Genomic DNA, 15,962 nt, shown 5'->3' with positions numbered 1-15,962 from the left:
AAAAAAACCCAATCTTCCCGCGAAAAAACCGTTTTAACCGGGAAAAAACCTTGGGTTTTTTCCCCAAAATTATAAAAACCCGATTTGGTACATCACTGCCTGTACACGACAAACACATGATATGTACATTTCAAGCTGTCTGAGGGACGATAAATTCTGGTGATTTTTTTATACTACAGTGAAGACCCGATTTTATCAACCCGCGATTTTGTCTACCCCGATTTTATCAGCTTTTTGACCCGATTTCATCACCTTCATGTAAAAATTGATAGTTTGTAGTTTGATGGGCTCTAACAGACGCACCAAGTTGAATTCGTGTAAATGCTTTCTTGAGCCTATTTTTCTTATCTTAGAGATCCAAAATATGCAAAAAAAAAATTTTTAAATTTTGAGCTGACAGATCCTCTAAGGGAAACTTAAACTAAATAATCAGAAAAGATAATGAGGCTATATCTAGGGACTAATGAATATTTTAAGAGCTTCGGTTTCTTGAGAAAGAAAAATATATGTCCCGATTTTGTCAATGTTCCCGTTTTATTAGGGACCATTCATAAATTACGTAACGCTTTTAGGGGGGGGAGGGAGTACAACAAGTTGTGACATGTTGTGACATAGGGGGGAGGGGGAGTTAGCTAGATCGTTACGTAACATGTTTTCACCGAAGAAAAAAATTTTTTTTCTAGGAATTTGTTACGTAACAGTGGAGGGGGGGATGAAGAAATTTGTGACAATTTGTTACATGGGGGGAGGGGGGAGTCAATTTTGGGCAATTTTTGCGTTACGTAATTTATGAATGTCCCTTAGCCTAAAAGTCACCAAGGGGCTGATAAAAACGGGTCTTCACAGTATTGGGAAGGCGGTCATTAGCTATTTTCATCCGCATCCCTTAACAACTATTTTTATAAAATAAGTGCTACCTTTTAAAAATAAACACCTTTGGTTATGCAATTATGCAATCTTATTTTATTACAAATAACCAGTAGACTTCATTTTATTATTTTCAAAATTGCATAAATTTTGAATGTTTGCTAATTTGATGGTATGCCAATCGAACTAACATTTCTTTGGACTTAGTAGATTAATTTCTTTGTTTGTTCAGTGTTTATTTGACCAATTGGGGAACAAACCCACAAGGTATGTTATGTGCATGGGAAATATGCATGGTCTTGCCTGAATGGAATGATGACGGTTTAATCATTGGATTGGGTTGACTATTGATTGTCATATTCATTGGTTTGGTGATTACAGAGTAGCGGCGAGAAGCTGAGCAGGAGCGGGTACTGACAGTAGGATGTGAGAAGTCAGAGTAAAAGCAGGTAGTCGGCGCAGATCCGCTCGGTTTTCACTCTGACATCGTGCCTTTCGTTTGCAGCTAGCACGTTTCTCGCATTCTAATGTCAGTTCCAGCCCCAGCTCAGCTTCTCACCGCCACTCTGTAATCACCCTTAATTTTTAATGTATGATTCAAATGCTAGAAGAGAGTTAGTTCTCCCATTTCACTGGAGTTCCTGGTCATGTCGCCATGGAACGTATTATCTAGTGATAATTAGCATCATTTTTTTAGTGGTCCAACCGAAGGCATGAATTTGGGCTGCGTGGATCGAGGATTTCCGGGAAATTGTGTTTTCTCATTCCTTATTAATCTCATTTTTAATTTATTCCAAAAGTCTTAGGTTCTGCGAATGAAATTCTGTAGGAAATATCATTTGGAGTAAGTAGTGAATGCAGATTGTGCTTTTCCAACTGATTTGCAGATCAATGGACTATATAGACGAATTTTGCGCTAACTCGAACAAATGTTGGCAGTACCCTCTCAGACTCTAATGAAACTTTCTGTACATGAAGGCTTTGTCACAAAAATCCACTTTGCATATTTTGTGTTTCCAAAAATGATCTAGACTGTCTTTTGAAAAAGGCCAAACTTTTTTTACCATTTTTTTTCAAATGGCTAAAAATGACAAATCCTACAAAAAATGTTGTAGGAGTAGTTTTCACAAAATTAGTCAAATTTTCGTATAAAAATATTGAAAAAATTCTTCATTGACTCCTACACTGAAAAAATTGATTTTAAAAATTTAAAGTTGATTTACAAAAAAACTATTTTTGATTTGGATGAAATTTGGTCCCAAGATAGATAATTATGTTCCCTACCTACCGTCAAAAATTCAAGTTGGGCACTTTTAAGGAAAAAAGTTATTTGAATAAAACTTTTCCTTGTCCAAACTGAATTTTTTCTGAAAGTACAACTCCTTGAGAATGTTTTCCCAAATTTTTATAAGGAACCGAGAAATAGATCGAAAGTTGCAGCGCTTCCAATCGCGCTTCGTCTACCAAGAGCAGTGGTAATTTGAAATTTTAAACTCGATTCTCTCGAAATGTCGTTTTACTAAAAATGTTTTTAGCGTGATCACGATTGCCGAAAAACTACTCAATCAATTTTCTTAATTTTTTTTTTTTCAATTGATCGTAATTAATTTTTCTCGTGCTTTCACGATTCCTTTTTTATTCATAAATTTTTGTTTCATGGATAAGAATTTTTAATACAATTTTTTTGATATTTTTATCAGTTTGTTCAACTGCCCAGTTATATAACTCTCGGAAACTTGTTATGGTATTTCCATAGTCGCGAGCAAGACTGGCTTTTTGACATTCGCTTGATAGTGCCATAGGGTCCTTTTCTATGGGATGCTGCAACAAAATGCCATTCTGCGTTTAACTCATACTTTGACTGGAATCTACACAAGCTTGCAAAGTTTTTTCTTATTTTTGTATTGTGCTGCTGCTCCATCAGACATTAAATAAATTTTAGAAATGTTTGTCAATTGTTTCATAAAATTTATTAGTTTTGAGAGGAGCAAATAAACAGCAGTCTTCAAGTCTTCCAGTCTTTTTGTCTTCCAGTCTTCCGATCTTCCAATCTTCCAGTCTTCATTCATACAAGATCGTTACTGATACTTTTTGCATGTATCAGGCAACTAGCAGCTGGGAAAATGGATCCTGAGACTATTATGACTTTCATAGGTTTAGTTTTCGATAAAAATACACTGAAAAAAATAATTCATTTTGGACAAGGAAAAGTTTTTTTTCAAATAACTTTTTTTTCCTTCAAAGTGCCCAACTTGAATTTTTGACGGTAGGTAGGGAACATAACTACATATCTTGGAAAAAAAATTTCATCCAAATCAAAAATGGGATTTTTTGTAAATCGACTTTAAATTTTTAAAATCGATTTTTTCCAGTGTAGGAGTCAATGAAGAATGTTTTCAATATTTTTATTTAATAAATTGACTAATTTTGTGAAAATCACTCCTACAACATTTTTTGTGGGATTTGTCAGTTTTTAGACTATAGCGCCATTTGAAAAAAAAATTTGTAAAAAAAAGTTTGGCCCTTTTCAAAAGACAGTCTAGATCATTTTTGGAAAAACAAAGTATGCAAAGTGGCTTTTTGTGACAAAGTCTTCATGTACAGAAAGTTTCATTAAAATCTGGCTGCCAACATTTGTTCGAGTTGGCGTGAAATTCGTCTATATCTTTAGGCACACTGATATGTTTTCGTGATTTTTTTTAGTTATATCGTCCAAGCCATACTCAAAACACTGCTAAAGAATGTTGATATTTTCATTCAAAAATGGATTGGATTCGGCCGTTGTACCGAAGCATTTCCTTACAGTAGCGTTAGTGATGCGCACGATATCTCTGCAACCGATGAGCCGACCGATCAGATTTTTTAACAGTTTTTTTATAGTTTATTTTAATAGTTAGCTCTTGAATGAAAGAGCTTGCAATCAAATTAGTAATGGAAATTGCGTTACTTTCTTAAAAAATCGATGCGTGTGTTTCAAAACTTGGGATGGTTTGTAGTGATATCATGCTTAACGCAAACGGTATTTAAAATAAGGAATGTTTCTTGAACGTCTGCAGAAATATTTGGTCGGTTCATCGAATGCATATTTCGTGTTATTTGGTATACCGTAACTGTAATATCTGTAAATTTTTGGATGTATGAAAAAAATACATAACGTTGTATCTGTCACATGCACTTTTTCATGAAATGTACAGCTGCTAGCGGCCAGTAATAGGTACGAATAGTAGATATAAGAAAACTATTAGGGTCTCGAACATCGTTATTCATTTGATAAGGTTCAGTGTGATGTCTTGACATCAAACAAAAGCTGCGTTAAACACCACACATCGAGTTGGTGAAATAGTTCACAGAATACAACTGCTGATATATTAAACATGAGTCATATTACGCCACCTGTCAAATGGAAAAGTAAGCTCTACAGTAAAATATCAGGATAACGTGAACGAAAATTACGAAAATCGTAACAAAGATCTTGAAATCATGAACATAAACTACACCATTTTTTTCGAGAGTTGTCCTACTGGAGCTGTAGAGCTAGGTTCTCGGAAGGGCTCCCCGTCAGAATCACATACTACAATTTGCAGACGAGACAGGCAATGTCGCCCACTAAAACACTGCATTAGGCCAATTGTAGCGGGCCGTGATTCTGAATGTGATATTCATTGTACGGTTCAGGTATGTGTGGGCGTAGAGACTCGCGATCGCGTGTATCATCGCGAAGAGCTCGAGCATTTGTAGTTAACGTGTTCGATCGCGTGTGCGTTTGTATGTCGCGTGTGCTAACGTATATGTAACTTCACGTGTATGAATTCTATTTTATAACAGTGTGTCTTTCGCATATTCGCGTGTGTTCTTGGATAATCACGCGCGGACCGTGAGTCTAATACTTTATTTTTTGGTGTACTGCTAAGATGCTAAAAGAGTGTGAGATCTTCCATATCACTAGTGCCCGGTGATGTCGCCATGGAACGTATTGTCTGGTGGATATGTGCTTGATTTTTTGATTGATCCTACTGAATGTATGGACCTAAGTTATTAGGACAGAGAGTAATGGTTTCCGGACGTGACCGTATCATGAGCGCGCGAAAACAGACGTTTGTAGGTTCGTGTTTGAGACAGCGTTTGAAACTTCGTGAGTGCTAAAACGTTCTCCTTACTACCGGGGTGTTATTAAGTTTGCGCGATCGCGACCGTAGGTGTGCGTTGTTAATCGCGAAGGGCTTAAGCGTTTGTACGTTAACGTGTTTGTCACGTGTGCTCGCGTTCATGTGACTTCGCGTGTACAAGACTGGATTTTGCAACCGTGGCATTTCCTATATACGCGTGCGTTCTTGGATGGTCACGCGGACCTTCATTCTGATAGTTTTTGGTGTACAATTCACATTCTGACAGGGAGTAAGTTACCCCATATCACTAGAGTCCTCGGTCATGTCGCCATGTAACGTGGTGTCCAATGGATATGAGAGCTTTCTTTTTTTAATTGGTCCAATTGAAGGCATGGACCTAGTCTGCTGATATAAAGGATAGAAACATCCGGAAGTGACCGATTCATGATCGTGCGAGTGCGGGAGTTTTTAGGTTCACGCTTGGGACCGCGTTTGAAAATTTATAGGAGCTGAGACATTCACTATATCACCGGGATGTTATCATGTTTACGAGATCGCGGGTGTATGTGCCGTGGATGGTCGCGAAGGGCTCAAGCATTTGTATATTAACGTGTTTGTAACGTGCATGTGACCTCGCGTGTATAATTTTGATTTTATAATGTATTCTTGTTTGATCGCACGCGGACCGTGAATCTGATGCTTAATTTTTAGTGTATGGTACAGATGGTAGTCCGTTTCCCCATATCACTTGAGTTCCAAGTCATGTCACCATCATGTTGTTTAGTGAATATGAGCGTCACTTTTTTGATTGGTTCAACTAAAGGCATTAGTCCAGACTGGTAAAACTTTCGGACGTGACCGTTTCATAATCACGCGAGTTGTGGGTTAATGTTTGAGACCGAGTTTGGAAGCTTAAAGATGCCATGTTTACTTAACTACCGGGGTGTTTTCGTGTAGGCGAAATCGCGGGCGTAAGTATATGTGGATTATTGCAATTGCATGGTCGCGTTTGTGGCCAGGTTTGTGTTATCGCGAAGGCCACGAGCGTTTGTACCTATATGAGTATAGATAGCGTATAGTAGAGATATACTAGTAAAAGGAATCACAACATGCCGAATAAAGAAAAAAAGATGCAAAGAGCTTGACTAGAAGTGTATAAATTGAACAATACTATTTTGGTATACATCAATAATGGAAAAGCAAACTAGTAGATGTACAAAAGAAACAGACTAATGAAGTGGAATAGAAAAACACATGTAACATGCAATCAAACTTGTCTAAATGCAGTAAATGTGGTATATTTATCATTAACGACAATTGCATGCTGTTAGACTTTCATCATGCTATGCTGGCCGGGAATGGATGGCTCACATGCGTCGGTAAATTTATTTTACCCTAATTTATCCAACCCGACTTTCCCGAATGAATAGAACCAAATGCTCAGATTGATCACCAGAAGCATTAGCCGCTATTCTATCATATACGTCTCGGTCTCCTCGATGCACCGCTATCGAGGCGTAATGCAATAACCATCTTAAAGCAGTTGTTCTTTAGCGCCTATGCAGGTAATATGCCTGATGATGTTTGCAATACCGTCAAACCCCTCAACCTTGGGGAGGGAAGATCGGGTAGACAGACATGCTTAGTGTTTTTTTTTCATTTTTACTTAGCTTAGCTTATCTGAGCTTAGGTGGACTGCCCGTAGTTGCACTTCGTGATTGGCCGAATGAGTAAAAATGCACAATAAACCAACAGAATGTTACTTAAGAGAATTAAAGCATTCTCACTGTGCATGTTTACTGATACAATAATTTAATAAACTGGTCAATAACGACGCCGGTCAGGTCCATGGCTGTTCTACCGAGGAAGGGAAGGAATGTTAGTTCGACACTCGCTTTGGCCAGAGACCGAGACTACCTCTGGCTTTTGCATCTCTACGAAAATCATGGGAAAGGAATTGTGTCAGGATATGTCTAGGTAGACAATACGATCTGGGCAGTACGCCCCATAATACTGTTCAACACACGTTCGGGGAGCAGAACGAAGAAAAAAAATGCCGAATGGTTGGGGTCCCAGGAAATCCCTGGTGAAGAAATTAAAAAAAAATGGAACGGGGCTTCACCGTTTGAAACCAAAGTTTGTATGGAGAGCTAGGCTGGTTCTACAGGGCAGATATCATTGAAAATGGACATCTTAAATTTCTGCATGTCTTACATAAAACGCTTATTACATCGCAAAAGAAATCTATGTATTTTTTTTAGCTCAATCGGACATCATTAAGGAGGTGTGGCGTTTAAATATTGATTTCATAATATTCGAAAAATTCCAAACGTTGATTTTTTGTCGAAATATGTCTAAAAATAGCATTAAAATTCAGCATCTAGTGTTAAAACAAACAAAAACCGCTGAAAACAATTTTAAAATTTTTGTCGTTCCAAAGTATTGGAAATTTGCAAAAAAATCAAAAATTCAATTGTAATGCCTTATGATTGCAAAAAAAATCCCAGCGAACTGGGTTTGGGAGCAGAACAAATAAAACGATGGCAGAGATTTAGGGTTCCAACTAAATCATCGTGAAGAAATTTTTAAAAAAATGACACGGGACTTCACAATTTAAAACCAGTTTCGAGATATTTAAAAAAATGCATCTTTCAGGTGAAAATGGGTATTTTTGATCGAATTTTCCAAACGAACTGGGCTTGGCAGCAGAAAAAATAAAAATATGGCAGGGATCTAGGGTTTCAACTAAAACTCTAACGCAGAGGCGACGCGTCGGTACGTTCAACCTGTTCATTGAACTGGTAAGCAAAACCTGACGACCCGAACATTAACAGCAGCAGCACACAAATTAATTTAAATGAAATTAATAATCTTCAAACCTTGAAGTTCGACAATTTGATCCGAACGATAAACCAACTTAGCATACCAAGCGAGTACATTTCAAAAAAAAAACTCTGCCTTCTCATGACCGGTTCAACCACAAGAATTCACGCAACAGCGTGAATGTCATGGGTGACTGCGACGGCTTTTTATACTTATTTTCCTTTTGCACCGGTTCAAGACAAATATTGAACCAGGGTGCATTGGTGCGATGTCCATATGGGCGTGTTGTGTGCAAACGAGAGCAATTTATAATTTTTGAGTACATGTTGTCGTACGTTCATAACAGTCGGTTGAACCCTTTCTTTGGTAGCCTGAAGAAATGTTGCTGCACTTGGGGTATATTGGTTTTAGGTATGTATTTCGTTGGTCCAACGATAATAATGAACCGTCTACTTTTGCTTCAAAGAACTGTGGGCTCTTTGCATTTACATGTTGAAAACTTATCTACCGAGAGTGTAAAATGGACATAAACTCAAACCAGGAATTAATCGAATGATCTTGTGTTCTATTGTAAAACTGAACGGGTTTATGTTAAATATCTCATGCCTACGATATTTTACGAGAAACATATTTTTTCTGGATTCAATGAATTGCGTGAAGAACATTTAAATTTCTACCCCATTTGAAAGAATCGAGAAATGACTTTTAACCGGTTGACAAATATTTCAATCTTTCTTATACAGGAAGACGATTATTTCTTGGTGTGTGGAACAAAAGATTCTACATTCCAAATAATTCATATCATACCATGATATAAGTTATCACGAAATTCATCGTAGTTTCGTTTTCTACTTTGAATTTCTTGCAATTTACACTAAATATTTAAAATTACGAAAAAATTCGTTCATCAAGTCGCCGTGCTTTTAATTAGTTCACGAATGGGAAGCATCTAATCTATTTTTACGAAAAACTTGTGATGAAAATAACGTTTCAGTATAAATACGAATGATTCATCATATGTACGAAAAATTCGTATATTTTACGAAAGTTTTCTGCACGAAACATATTCGAAGCAGATTTACGAATATAGTCTCTTAGTGTACTTTTTGCTCTTTTAAGCATTCTACCAGACGTTTGTTTGACAATTATCGGTGGGTTTTGACAACAAATTTGTTTTGCTCAGCTCTCACGTGCAGAAAAACCCGAACATCTTTCATTGGTCCTATTCGATAGATATTGGATGGAATCGATGATTTAGTCGATCCCACCCGAGTACCGTCAGAAGATATAAACGAGAAATTATCAGCTGATCTAAAAACGTCTCATGGAGTCGAATTAGAGATGATTGTGACGTTTTCAGAGCCTTTGTAAAATATTGAACAGGTTGACGGTGGAACCACGCGTCGCCTCTGCTCTAACGGCATCCAACACCCCCAAATCAAAAGCCAGTGCCATCCACGAGGAAGCCAATGGTGGCGAGTTTATGATCGTAATTCGTAAGTACAAGAAGCAAAGAAGAACAACTGATAGCGAGCACCATGCCCTCCAATTTCGACGTGAATGACAACATGAGATATTTGAATGATCCTCACGATGCCACTGCAGTGGCGAGCAAACAAATGTTTCCCGTGAAAGAAGGTCTCATAGGGCGATAGCAAGTTGCGTACAAGAGATTCGACCGGTACTCACTGCATCCTAAAAAGAGACAGTGTAGTACAGACCGATCATCCATGAACTGAACGGATTATTCTAATCGGAAAGATCTGGAATAGTATTAGAGGCCAGTACATTGAAGAAGAATGTGAAACAAATACAGTAGAGACCAGATTTTATCAGTCCCTTGGTGAATTTTAGGTTGATAAAACCGGGACATATTTTTTGTTGCTTTTAAGGAAACCGAAGTTCTTAAAATATTCTTCTTTAGTCCATAGATAAAGCCTCATAACCTTTCCTGATTATTTAGCTTAAACTTCCCTTAAGGGGGTCCGACAGTGAAAAATTTAAAAAAAAAAGAATTTTTTTTTTTGCATTTTCGGATCTCTAAGATAAGAAATATATACTCATGAAAGGATTTGCTCGAATTCAATGTGGTTCGTCTGCTAGAGCCCATCAAACTACCAATTATCAATTTTCATATGAAGCTGATAAAATCGGGTCAAAAAGCTGATAAAATTGGGGGTAGTTGAAATCGGGGGTGATAAAATCGGGTCTTCACTGTATTGGGATACTTTGTGTAACCAGAAAATCTACAAATTTGTGTGAGATAAGATTTTCTGATCGCAATTTAAAAAATCTCAATGAAGTGTATTTTATAGTGTGTTACTGAATGGGACTTCGAAAAGTTATATCTTGAGCGTTTTTTCAAAACGTCATATCTGCAATGAGTTACTCTCTTTGTTTACTTTCTCTTCCGATTTTTACGACGTCACTATAACACTTTTCACTTATTTTGCAGTACAGATCGAAAGACGGTGGTTTTAACTAGCATATTATGCAAAGAGTTGAGGGATAAATGTTAAAATGATCGAATTATTAACAGAGGAGAAAGTAAACAAAGAGAGTAACTCATTGCAGATATGACGTTTTGAAAAAACGCTCAAGATATATGCAAATTAAAGTAAAATCTTTATTCCGTAATCAGGCTCTTAAATGTTTAGCGCTAATAAATGTAAAAAAATAACTAAAACTTCCACCGTGTGTTGGATTTTGTTCTATATTTACGCTGCTCTCGATTTCAATATTCGCTCCTTAGAACACCCTGGATCCCGAAATCACAACTTGTGGACTCATCATCTGTTTGCTAAATAGGTCGATTCGTATGTCGCTGGATGGGTCAATCCAAGCGTCAGAAAAGTCAGAGACTGCCGCCTCGTTTGTCACGTTAGATGTATTGAATCAGAATGATGCATTGCCTGATTTGTTGTTAAGAGTGCTCAACAGTGTGGTACTAACAGGTGTGCAAAGAAACGACTCTATAATTACAAGATCTCACATGCTTCTTGTCTTCCGGAGAACAGAAACACCATTGGAGTCGATCGTAGAGCAGCTGTAGAGGCTTTTGTGCCTTTTAACAGAGGCTGAAAAATCGGACTGACTACAAGCTAGCCGATAGAAACCAGGCAGCCCACATAGCGTTTGTTTCAACGTAGAAATGGATGCGTTATATTGTTGTCGACGAGTTCATATATCTTAGAACATAAGTGACATGTGATAATAGAGATATCCGCAAGATAAAAAGCGGTTTGTATATTCAACTGCAATCCCTTAGCTTAACCCATTATATCCTAGCGTATGAAATTTCATACGCAGAACTATCCATCGTTTAACGCGTATTCACTGCAGAATTTTGGCATCTAACTGCTTTATTATTGCATTGTGAAACAAGACAACTGCCATTTTTTTATAATTTTGTTTACATTTTTGAACCGTGTATAGTTGGGGCAAATGGCGGCTGAAAAGTAAGTAATACATTTAATTGAATTTTATTGTTGGAATTCGTGCTAATAATTCCATTATGTGACAAAACGTTCCTACAGGTGTAAAAGAAGTGTTGTCTATCAGAAAATCCGAAGAAATATGTCAAATAACTTAAAATTTATTGTTTTTATTCAAGCGTACAAAATTTTTTGCGCGAGATATTTTCATTATCAAAACCATTTTAAGCGGTGATTTTATTTTTCCCATAATCTTTGATACATTTTTTTAGTAGAATTGAAGATATCACTGCATTTGGATCACTTTTTGAAATTCCTGGTTTATAATGGGTTAAGGACGTGCAGAAAACTTTTTTTCTAACAGAACGAATCATAAAGATTATCGACTGGTTGGTATGTACAGCTATGTTCAGCTGTAAATGTAATGCAGATCCTGCACTCTAAAAACAGGCGCGTGCGAATCAAGATTCGATTGTTCAAGATTGGAACTAGGCAAAAATCGTCATGCAATCGAAACGATGAAGGATTTTTTTTCGAACAAGCGAGGAATGTTCGACTTTGCAAGAAAGGTATTTCCGTTCTCGTCAAGAAGATTGTGCTCGACGTGTCGCCGGTGAACTAAAAATTCGTTCACATCGATAAATTCCCAAATGCACTAGTGTCTTGCAAAAACAAGGGTCTTGAAGCAGACAGAATCAAAATCGATTATTTTTTTAAGAACCTGCTGTATCTAGCAGAGTCGGTAAATAAGATTATACAAGCAGCAGAGCATTGGTCAATGGGACTGGAGATAAGTAACAGTGACTGTTATTCATAAACTGGAATAACTAGCTTTCGACCACAATTCGTATTGGCCGATTGCATTACTATTCTACTACTCCTAGACATTTCGGTTAAGGCAAATGATTTGTTATCAAATCTTAATTTGTCTTTCGCAAATAGAAGGGTACGGACGACACTGCTTGCAACAAAAATTCATTTAGCATGCTCTCTTAAGAGCAAATGGCTTCTGTATGCTTGGTCTATAAGAGAACTTACGATTCTATAGCAATTGTTATCTCGGTTAAACTTCGCCTTTAAGTCTAATCAAGTATTTGTACCATTCATTGTCAGAAAACCACATTACCTTTACGCATAGCGATACTGTAGCGCCATGAAGCGACTACATGGGTTTTCCACAAGGCACCTGTTTAAGCCCTTCCTTACAATTTTTACCTGACTGGTATTGATGGGTAACTCGTGAACCCCAATACACATGGCAAATGATGGAAAGCTTTCTGTTTTAGAATTTCATTACAGCTACACTCACTTTATCAACCTGGAACAAATACTGCATCGGGGGTCGGCGTAGCGTAGTTGGTAAATCGATTGCCTTGTACGCAGCGCACCTGGGTTCAAGTCCCGACCCCGCACATAGGGTTAGGAATTTCTCATAAGACATTTTTCTAATTCGAAGAGGCGAATGACCTTAAGGTTAAAACCTCTATAATTGAAATTAAAAAAAATACTGCATCGTTGTTTGCGTATTGCTCGAATTTAAGGGTGTCAGTCACGTGTGCAAAATATTATTTCGTTTGCGTATGTTTCTCTAACATCCAGATTTCCCATTCCTCGCAGAAAATACGCGTCCATGAAAGGAGATATTCGTGGACTTCGATCATCTACGTTCGCGAGAGATACGAAACATATTTGCAAATAAATACAAACACAACGACTGTGAGAATATCTTCTTTGCGGATCACGTATTGAGGAGTCAACCAGCTTCAGTATCTTCATCAATTTATCCGTTCATGTCACAAAATTAACTGGTGCGATGGTGGTTACGTTCCACGGTATAATCGAAAGCATGGTTGGAGGAGTTGAAAGCAGGTCATGATTTCCATCGGGATCCACCGGACATGTCGTTGATCTATTATTTTTGAATGATCGTAAATATGCTAATGTGGGATCTAGAATCTTTCTAGGGTTAATTCCGGAGAAAATTTAGAATAGGACGTACGTAACAATGAGAGATTCTCTTTGGGGTCTTTCTCTTCTGTTCATTACGCAATCGTGTCGGCATTTAGTACTCAACTCTTTGCATAATATTCTAGTAAAAACCATCGGCTTTTGATTACTAAAAAATCAGTGCAAAATGTAATAGTGACGTTGTAATCATGGAAAGAGAAAGTAACCAAAGAGAGGCTCTTTGTGTTACTCACGTCCTATTCTAAATTTTTTACAGAATTAGTTCTCAAAGGTGGAAACATTAATATTTTCGATTTTTTGCATATATCAGCTATCGAGTTTAAGTTTATGCTTACTTATTTTCGCATTCAGCGTAAGTTAACATTGACGTTAGGCATATCAATGCTTTCAGGCTTCTCTCTGTCGGGCAACGGAAAAAAGCACTATTTTCTCCGCTCTCGTAGACTAAGTGTAAAACTAAGTCGGTGTTCGTTCTTCTGTATGTAAAGAATAATAAGCGAATCTAATAAAAAGTTGATTGCTTTTCAATTATTACCGATAATACAAAGAATCGTAACTTATCAAGAGAAGATCTTGGCCATAATTGTGTTGTTTCCTTAAATGTCAATTCCAGCAAAAAACTGATTCCTGATCCAAAGACTTAATATGAACTATTTCCTGCTGTAAAATTGAAAAATATTAAAACAATTAACTGAAAAAAATCCCACACGTTCCAATTCAGCTTTATATTGACACGAGAAAGCGAAAAAGATCAATTACGAGCAATTCAACGGATCTGACCTCATACAAAAGTGACCACGCTGCCTGGCAGATTTTTTCACGTGGATGGCAGAGACACATATCCAACTAGACCCAATTGGTGGCAAAAAGTATTTTTAAAAGAATATTATATTTAATTTGTTTTTCACAATCATGTTCTCAACCAATAACTGCAGACAAGTGCCTGAAAAAAATTCTGCGTGTCAAAGAAAACTAACATTGTAATGCCTACAAAAGTTATTCTAACTTTATTTTGTAACATTACCGAGCTCAAAACTACGACATAAAATCAGCGCTCGTTAGGAATCATTTTGATAACACTGAGCTTATTGAAATGTTATGCTAGCAACACCCAAACCGTAGGAAAACAATAAACAGATCTGATAATTTGAATAACATCGGCTATATTTACGAAGATGATTTAAGAACAAAAGCATCATTATTCCGAGATCCGACGCGCTACCGATTAGTACCGTAATTATGACGTAGAAGGACACGAACAACAAAAAACGGCTACTGTCAAAAATAAAGCTTCACCAGTGCTAAGCGAGGCAGCAGCGCTTTTAACCAGTTTATAACATTTTGTTGCTGCTGCTGCTGCTGTGTTCCGTCCATGTTGAACAGAACCAGATTTTTTTTACATCATTTTTGCTCATGTGATGTGACAGAAGTAAACTTTCTATCGCCTGACTAGCAGACTATCACCACTTATTACTGTGATTGGTGACATCGATTTATTGAGTACAATAATCTGATACTTTACACTGTACACCAGTTCAAGCATAGCTTTACATTGGAAGCGAATAAAATTCATTCATTATTCGATTATTAAGTAATCTTGGACATGCCTTACCTGTGCCAGAATGTACGCTGTTTTGTCCGATGATGGTAGCGAAAAGAATTCACAGCTCAAAGTCGCAATTCGGCCTTCGGGGCGAGGTTTTTCGCTTCGTTCTCCTGTTGTCTCGATGCTTTTTTGCACTATGCAGTTTCCGCATCAGTTTCGGGAACTAGCGAAGACAGGTTTCAGCTACATCCATGAATTGTGAAACACATTTTGTGAATTCGTTCACTTTCTTTGTTTTCCGACGAAAAAATCACTTTCAAATTAAATTTAACTACAATATTGTTAAAGCTACCTCAGACTCTTGCAGGAAAATGAACATCCATCTACAACGTCGCAAATATTTACAAAGGTGACTCCATTTTCACTATTTTTACCCAGCTAAATTACGGTTTTCGAGTAAAAAAGAAACGCTCGCTGCGGATCGGGGAAAAAATTTGTGACTGGCATTCACACACACGCACGACGCATCAAACACAGACTATATGGGCGACACACAATAGAAGGGCTCCCTTTTCTTCTGCTGCGAGAGGGTACGCGTTTCTTCAATTCTTTCGCTGCCGCCAGCCGACACTCTCGAAACCGATATTCCAGCAAAAATTTGTGCACTATTTTCTCCCCTGCGTGTGCTGCGCAATCGGAAGAAAAATATAGTAGATACACTTTCTGACCTTCTGCAGTCGATCCTAGATCGAGTATATCCGACTCGTATTGGGCTCGTGGCGCTTTGTAAATCGTTCGCAAATATTCAAATTTTCCGAAGAAAGGGTAGTTCCAAAATGTTACACGTTCCACATAGAACACTACTTTTCTTCACTTTTCTGGTGTGTCTGCTGCTGATGGCTGCAAGAAACCACGGCAGAAACGAAAACCAAGAGCTGAGCGTGCCGTGCCGTGACTGTGAATGGTGTGGTATGAATATGACTGGCAGTGAAAAAAGGTTCGCTGAAGGATGAAACGAAATGAGGCGACCAAGGTATTCACAATCTGAAGGTGATGGGTGTAAGTACCGACAATTAACAACATCGCCAACAATATCGAATATTAAGCCAGGTACGTACTAGAAAAATCTTTTTTTACCTGTAGCATATATGCGAAAATAAACTTTTGCACGTTAATGAAATAACATTATAGAAAATTTCATTGCTAGCACTTTATGTA

At 37.5% G+C, this 15,962-nt stretch overlaps 1 protein-coding gene across 2 annotated transcripts in view; it reads right to left on the bottom strand.

The window, feature by feature from the left end:
- LOC131689935 (F-box/WD repeat-containing protein 7) overlaps positions 1-15,733 on the bottom strand; it is a 69,134-nt gene extending 53,401 nt beyond the window's left edge. For both annotated transcript variants that reach the window (XM_058975328.1, XM_058975330.1), the window contains exon 1: positions 14,811-15,733. The gene's annotated coding sequence lies outside the window, so the exon portion shown is untranslated. The remainder of the gene's footprint in view (positions 1-14,810) is intronic.
- Positions 15,734-15,962: the final 229 nt, after the last annotated feature.

This window comes from Topomyia yanbarensis, chromosome 3 (assembly GCF_030247195.1).
Source record: "Topomyia yanbarensis strain Yona2022 chromosome 3, ASM3024719v1, whole genome shotgun sequence".
Taxonomy (NCBI): domain Eukaryota; kingdom Metazoa; phylum Arthropoda; class Insecta; order Diptera; family Culicidae; genus Topomyia; species Topomyia yanbarensis.
The sequence above is the reverse complement of the archived record's forward strand: the minus strand, read 5'-3'. Positions and strand labels throughout refer to the sequence as shown.